This window comes from Dama dama, chromosome 22 (genome assembly GCF_033118175.1).
Source record: "Dama dama isolate Ldn47 chromosome 22, ASM3311817v1, whole genome shotgun sequence".
In the NCBI taxonomy this organism is placed as follows: Eukaryota; Metazoa; Chordata; class Mammalia; order Artiodactyla; family Cervidae; genus Dama; species Dama dama.
The window spans coordinates 18,553,702-18,561,781 of NC_083702.1; positions in this window are offsets into that span (position 1 = coordinate 18,553,702).

Genomic DNA, 8,080 nt, shown 5'->3' on the forward strand with positions numbered 1-8,080 from the left:
TAATTCCACTCCTGGGTATATTTGCAGCAAAAATAAAAACTCTAAAAGATGCACTGTCAGTCAACATGAGATCTGATTGACATTCATAGAATACTTTATCCAAAATGACAAAATACACATTTGTCCCCAACTCACATAGAATACTACCAAGATAGGCCACATTCTGACCCATAAAATACATCTGAACAAATTTAAAATAGTAGGAATTATACAATGTCTGCTCTCAGCCCACAGTGGCATTAAACTAAAAGTCAGTAATAGAAGAACAGCTGGAAAATCCCAAAGTATTTGCAGATTAAACAACACACCTCTAAAAGACACAAGAGTCAAAGAAGAATTTTTTTTTTTTCTAGCCATGCCACAGGGCTTGCAAGGTTTTAATTCCCCCACCAAGGATCAAACTGGGCCTACAGCAGTGAAAGAGCTGAGTCCTAACCACTGAATCACCAGGAAATTCCCGCCCCCCATTTTTAAATTCTTAATTAAATGAAATTAAATGTATCAAAATTTATGGGCTACAGCAAAGGAAGTGATTATAGGAAAATTTTATACCACTGAAGCCCTATATCAGAAAAGACAAAAGAAAAAGAAAAGAGAAGTCGCTCAGTTGTGTCCGACTCTGCGACCACATGGACTGTAGCCTACACAGGCTCCTCTGTCCATGGGTTTTCCAGGCAAGATTACTGCAATGAGTTGCCATTTCCTTCTCCAGGGGATCTTCCCTGTCCAAGGATCGAACCCAGGTCTCCTGCATTGCAGGCAGACACTTTACCGCCTGAGCTACCAGGGAAGCCACTTCAAAAAGACAAAAGACCTAACTAAAATCAGTAATTTAAGCTTCCACATTAGACAACTATAAAAACAGAGAAAATTAAATCCAAAGCAAGTAGAAGAAAAATAAATAATAAAAGTGAGAGTAGAAATCAATGAAATTGAAAACTGAAAAACAATAAAGACAATGAAACCAAAAGTTTGTTCTTTAAAATTATCAACAATTATTTTAAAAAATCAACAAAATTGACAGTCCCCTAGCCAAGTTAATGAAGAAAAGAATAAGACATAAATTACCAAAATTAGAAGTGAAAAAGAAGTTATAGAAGAACTTATCTTGAATGACCCACACAGACGTTAGAAGAATAACTAAGGAATACTACAGAAAAAGCCCACATAACTACATGCATTATAGAATGCGGATCACTTCTATTCATTGTGATAACACTGTTCTCAAAGCAGCTTACAATTAGCATTCTTTTTTTTTAAAAGATGTATTTTATTGAAGTATTTTTTTTAATAGATGTGTTTTACTGAAGTATTGTTGACTTACAATATTTCAGGTGCACAGCAAGGTGATTCAGTTATACAAATACACATATGTTATTTTTGAAATTATATTCCATCATAGGTTATTATAAAATACTGGCTGTAGTTCCCTATGCTCTATGGTAAACCTTTTGTTGCTTGTTGCATATCTATTTTTCAATCAGAAATCTATCATTCTATTTATAGTAAGTCCAACAAGTGGAATAAAAGTGTTATAATTTTTTTAGTTAGGCAAAAATTCATGTTTTCCAAGATGTATATATTATGCATTTGTATATATATATATATGTATACAAAAGCTTTTCTACTACACTTGATAAAGGCTGAAGACAGAACATCAAAAAAAAAAAGAGAGAGAGAGAAATTAAGGAACATAAACTAAATGAAATGGGAGCACTGAATATGAAATACAAAAAGTGAAACAAACTAGATAAAAGTAAAAGATCATCATATAGTCCAGTTGTTTTAAAAAATGACTGCTCATTAGAAACATATCTGGAGCTCTGGAGAAAACAATATCTGAACACTTGTATTTTTCAAAAAATTTCAACATAATTATCATATGCATCTGGATTTTAAAAAGTGATTACAGGTTTTTCTATTAAATCCTAGTTTTGGTGATATAGAGTTCTATTACTTTTCTGATGATCAGTCATGATACAATGATATAAAGTGAGTAATCACAGTAGTGAAAGATGTTTATCAGCTTTCACAATCAACAGCCAGACAAAAAAATAAAAGATAATTACAATTGCAAGCCATACTGGGAACATGATTAATTTAACAATATAAAACAATTACATAGAATTTGGGGGGGGGGGGTCAAGCAGAGTGATGCAGTAAGTAGAAATGCATACATGCACATGTTTTCGTCCACCCAGCCAGTCTATGTCTTGGTTGGTGCATTTAATCCATTTACATTTAAGGTAATTATCAATATGTATGATCCTATTACCATTTTCTTAATTGCTTTGGGTTTATTTTCTCTAGGTCTTTTCCTTCTCTTGTGTTCCCTGCCTAGAGAAGTTCCTTTAGCATTTGTTGTAGGGCTGGTTTGGTGCTGCTGAATTCTCTTAACCTTTGTTTGTGTGGAAAGCTTTTGATTTCTCCATCAAAACTGAAGAAAAGTCTTGTTGGGTACAGTATTCATGGTTATAGGTTCTTCCCATCCATAACTTTAAATATATGATGCCATTGCCTTCTGGCTTGTAGAGTTTCTGTTGAGAAATCATCTGGTAGCCTGATGGGATTTCCCTTATATATTATTTGTCATTTTTTCTGTGTTGCTTTTAATATTTTATCTCTGTCTTTAATTCAGTTTGATTACTATGTGTCTTGGTGTGTTACTCCTTGGGTTTATCCTTTCTGGGATGCTCTGTGCTTCCTGGACTTTGTTGACTCTTTCCTTTCCCATGCTCAGAAAGTTTTCAGCTATTATATCTTCAAATATTTTCTCAGCTCCTTTCTCTCTGTCTTCTCTCTCTGACCCCTATAATGCGAATGTTGGTGTGTTTGGTGTTATCCCAGAGGTCTCTTAGGCTGTCTTCATTTCTTTTAATTCTTTTTATATATTCTGTTCAATTAGCATTCTTATAAACATCTTTGTTAGATGTGCACTTTAACACTCCCCTGCATGTATTTCAGGAGAGTGATGTCTATTCACTGGTATAACAGTGGTCTGAACGCAACTTGCAAATTGCATTTTTGTTGTTGTTGTTTTGTCACTAAGTCATGTCTGACTCTTTTGAGACCCCATGGACTGTAGCCCACCAGGCTCCTCTGTCCATGAAATTCTCCAGGCAAGAATATTGGAGCAGGTTGCCATTCCCTTCTACAGGGGATCTTCCTGACCCAGGGATCCAACCCGGATCGATCTGCCTTCAATGCAAGCAGATTCTTTACCATCTGCAAAATGAGATTGTCTCTTTGGAAGACAGTTTGGCAGTTTCTTACAAAGCCATGCATAATCTTAATATAAAATCCAGCAACTGTGTGGTATTTAGGTATTTACCTAAATGAGTTGAACGCATGTTCACACAAAAATCTGCATGTGAATGTTTTGTTATTGTTTTTTAGTTCCTGAGTCATATCCTACTCTTTTGGGATCCCACGGACTGTAGCCCTCCAGGTTCCTCTGTCCATAAAATTTCCCAGATAAGAATACTGGAGTGGGTTGCCATTTTCTTTGCCGAAGGATATTCCCAACCCAGGGATCAAATCCAAGTCTGTGTGAATGTTTACAGCAGCTTTATTCACAGTTGTCAAAAACTGGAAACAACCAAGATGCTCTTTGATAGCTAAGTAGATAAATTGTTAGATCCAAACATCCGTTGGATCATCGAAAAAGCAAGAGAGGTCCAGAAAAATACCTACTTCTGCTTTATTGACTATGCCAAAGCCTTTGACAGTGTGGATCACAACAAACTGTGGAAAATTCTTTAAGAGATGAGAATACCAGGCCACCTTACCTGCACCTGAGAAATATGTATGCAGGTCAAGAAGCAACAGTTAGAAGTGGACATGGAACAACAGACTGGTTCCAAATTGGGAAAGGAGTATGTCAAGACTGTACATTTTCACCCTGCTTATTTAGCTTATATGCTGAGTACATCATGCGAAATGCCGGGCTGGATGAATCACAAGCTGAAATCAATATTGTCGGGAGAAATATCAGTAACCTCAGGTATGCAGATGACACCACCCTTATGGCAGAAAGCAAAAAGGAACTAAAGAGCCTCTTGATGAAAGTGAAAGAGGAGAGTGAAAAAGCTGGCTTAAAACTCAACATTCGAAACAATAAGATCATGGCTCCAGTCCCATCACTTCATGGCAAATAGATGGGGAAACAATGGAAACAGTGACAGACTTCATTTTGGGGGGCTCCAAAACTACTGCAGGTGGTGACTGCAGCCATGAAATTAAAAGACACTTGCTCCTTGGAAGAAAAGTTATGACCAACTTAGACAGCATATAAAAAAGCAGAGATGTTACTTTGCCAACAAAAGTCCATCTAGTCAAAGCTATAGTTTTTCCAGTAGTCATGATGGATGTGAGAGTTATACTATAAAGAAAGCTGAGTGGTGAAGAATTGATGGTTTTGAACTGTGGTGTTGGAGAAGACTCTTGAGAGTCCCTTGGACTGCAAGGAGATCCAACCAGTCCATCCTAAAGGAAATCAGTCCTGAATATTCATTGGAAGGACTGATGCTGAACCTGAAACTCCCAATACTTTGGCCACCTGATGCGAAGAGCTGACTCATTTGAAAAGACCCTGATGCTGGAAAAGATTGAAGGCAGGAAGAGAAGGGGATGACGGAGAATGAGATGGTTGGATGGCATCACTGACACGATGGACGTGAGTTTGAGTAAGCTTCGGGAGTTGGTGATGAATAGGTAAGCTTGGCATGCTGCTCTCCAGGGGGTCGCAAAGAGCCGGACACGACTAAGCAACTGAACTGAGATAAACTGTGGTACAGCCATATGATGAAAATCTTCCATGATAAAAAGAAAGGAGCTATCAAGCCACAAAAAGATGTGAAAGAATCTAAATACATATTGCTAAGTGAAATAAGCCAGTCTAAAATGCTACATAATGTATGATTCCAACTTTATGACAATCTGAATAAGGCAAAACTGTAGAAACATAAAAAGGTCAGTGGTGGCCAAGGGTCATGCAAAAGTGGAAAAGGAATGAATAGGTGGGGCACAGGGGATTCTTAGGGCCTTCAACTACTATTTATGATCCTGTAATGGTTAATACATTACCTTCCTAGTTACATACCCAAAAAAAATCAAAACACTTGACCACAAAAAGTCATATAAATGAATGTTTATAGCAGCTTTATTCATTATACCTAAAACCTAGAAAGGACTCAATTGTCACTAAAAAAAGAAAGGATAACATTATGATATATTATATACAATGGAATAAGACTCAACAGTAAAACTGAATGTAGAACTGAGAAAATACAAAACATGGATGAATATCACAAACGTTGAGCAAATGGAGGTAGAAACAAAATGGCATACTTTATTGCTGCTCCTTTATGAAGTTTTAGAGCTGGCAAAACAATATGTGTGAAAACGAAAGTGTTAGTCACTCAATCGTGTGACTCTTTGTGACCTCATGTCTGTGATGCCAGATGCCCAGGTTCAATCCCTGAGTCAGGAAGATCCCCTGGAGAAGGGAATGGCTACCCACTCCAGTATTCTTGCCTGGAAAGTTCCATGGACAGAGGAGCCTGGATCTCTCACATCACAGACAAATTCTTTACCATCTAATCCACCATTGATAGAAATCAGATCACTGTTTTTCTGGCGTGGAGGCACAAGGAAATATTCCACAATGATGGAAAGGTTCTTTATATTGGTTGACATGGTGGCTACAGGTTTGCATGCATTTGTCAAAATTATTCTACTGTACTCTGAAAATGATAGCTTTTTACTATATATATAAATTAAACATTGATGATTTCTATATTGGTAAAGACAGATCGATTAATTGATGTTGCAGTATTAAGATCATCTAAGCAAAATTAACACTTAACAGACCATAAAGGGTCATCAGATGTCAGCAGATTTCCACCTTCAGAGAAGACATCCAGGTTGATCATTTTAATTCCAAAGGACAAAAGTATTTTGCCCAGTACTGGACATTCCAGAGTTTCTGCATACTCTTCCATTTACTATGTGACAAAAAAGTTTAAAGTGTTGGTAGACTTTTTTTTGTTTTGTTTATGTGTTGTTTTTAAAGCAACTAGAAAGATGGACATAGAGACTAAAATTCTAAGATATATTTCACTTACAAGCTTAAATATATCTGCCAGATAAACCAAGACATAGATGCAGTGTTCAAATAGTTCTGGGTGTAGTTTATCTCTTTTTTAAATTAGTTTTTATTGGAGTAGCTGATTTAAAACATTCTGTTTTAACTTCTGCTATACAACAAAGTGAATCAGTTATACATATACAGATATCTATGCTTTTTTTAGATTATTTTCCCATATAAGTCATTACAGGGTATTGAGTAGAGTTCCTTGTACTATATGCTAGGTCCTTATTATCTATTTTATATTTAGTAGCATGCATATGTCAATCCCAATCTCCCAATTCACCCCACCCTCCTTTTCCCTCTAAGTGTTCATACTTTCGTGTTCTACATCTGTGACTTTATTTCTCTTTCATAAATAAGTTCATTTGTAACCTATCTTTCTTTTTAATTAATTAATTTATTTTTATTGGAGGCTAATTACTTTACAATATTGTAGTAGTTTTTGCCATACATTCACATAAATCAACCATGGGTGTACATGTGTTCCCCATCCTGAAGCCTCCTCTCACCTCCCTCCTCATCCTATCCCTCAGGGTCATCTCAGTGCACTGGCCCTGAGCACCCTGTCTCATGAATTGAACCTGGGCTGACAATCTATTTCACATATGGTAATATACAAGTTTCAATGCTATTCTCTCAAATCATTGCACCTTCGCCTTCTCCCACAGAGTGCAAAAGTCTGTTCTTTACACCTGTGTCTCTTTTGCTGTCTTGCATATAGGGTCATCATTACCATCTTTCTAAATTCCATATATATGCATTAATAAATTGTATTGGTTTTTTCTTTTTGACTTACCTCACTCTGTATAATAAGCTCCAGTTTCATCCACCTCATTAGGACTGATTCAAATGCAGTCTTTTTAATAGCTGAGTAATATTCCATTGTATATATGTACCACAGCTTTCTTATCCATTCGTCTGCCAATGGACATCTAGGTTGCTTCCACATTCTAGCTATCATAAACAGTGCTGTGATGAACATTGGGGTACATATGTCTCTTTCAATTCTGGTTTCCTCAGTGTGTATACCCAGCAGTGGGATTGCTGGGTCATACGGCAGTTCTACTTCCAGTTTTTTAAGGAATCTCCACACTGTTTTCCATAGTGGCTGTACTAGTTTGCATTCCCACCAACAGGGTAAAAGGGTTCCCTTTTCTCCACATCCTCTCCAGCATTTGTTGTTTGTAGACTTTTGGCTAGCAGCCATTCTGACTGGTGTGAGATGGTACCTCATTGTGGTTTTGATTTGCATTTCTCTGATAATGAGTGATGTTGAGCATCTTTTCATGTGTTTGTTAGCCATCTGTATGTTTTCTTTGGAGAAACGTCTGTTTAGTTCTTTGGCCCATTTTTTGATTGGGTCATTTATTTTTCTGGAATTGAGCTGCAGGAGGTGCTTGTATATTTTTTAGATTAATTCTTTGTCAGTTGCTCCATTTTTGCTATTATTTCCTCCCATTCTGAAGGCTGTCTTTTCACCTTGCTTATAGTTTCCTTCATTGTGCAAAAGCCTTTAAACTTAATTAGGTCCCCCTTTGTTTGTTTTTTCTTTTATTTCCATTACTCTGGGAGGTGGATCATAGAGGATCTTGCTGTGATTTATGTCAGAGAGTGTTTCGCCTACGTTTTCCTCTAGGAGTTTTAAAGTTTCTGGTCTTACATTTATATTTTTAATCCGTTTTGAGTTTATTTTTGTGTATGGTGTTAGAAAGTGTTCTAGTTTCATTCTTTTACAAGTGGTTGACCAGTTTTCCCAGCACCACTTGTTAAAGAGATTGTCTTTTCTCCATTATATATTCTTGCCTCCTTTGTCAAAGATAAAGTGTCCATAGGTGCGTAGATTTATCTCTGGGCTTTCTATTTTGTTCCAGTGATCTATATTTCTGCCTTTGTGCCAGTACCATACTGTCTTGATGACTGTAGCTTGGT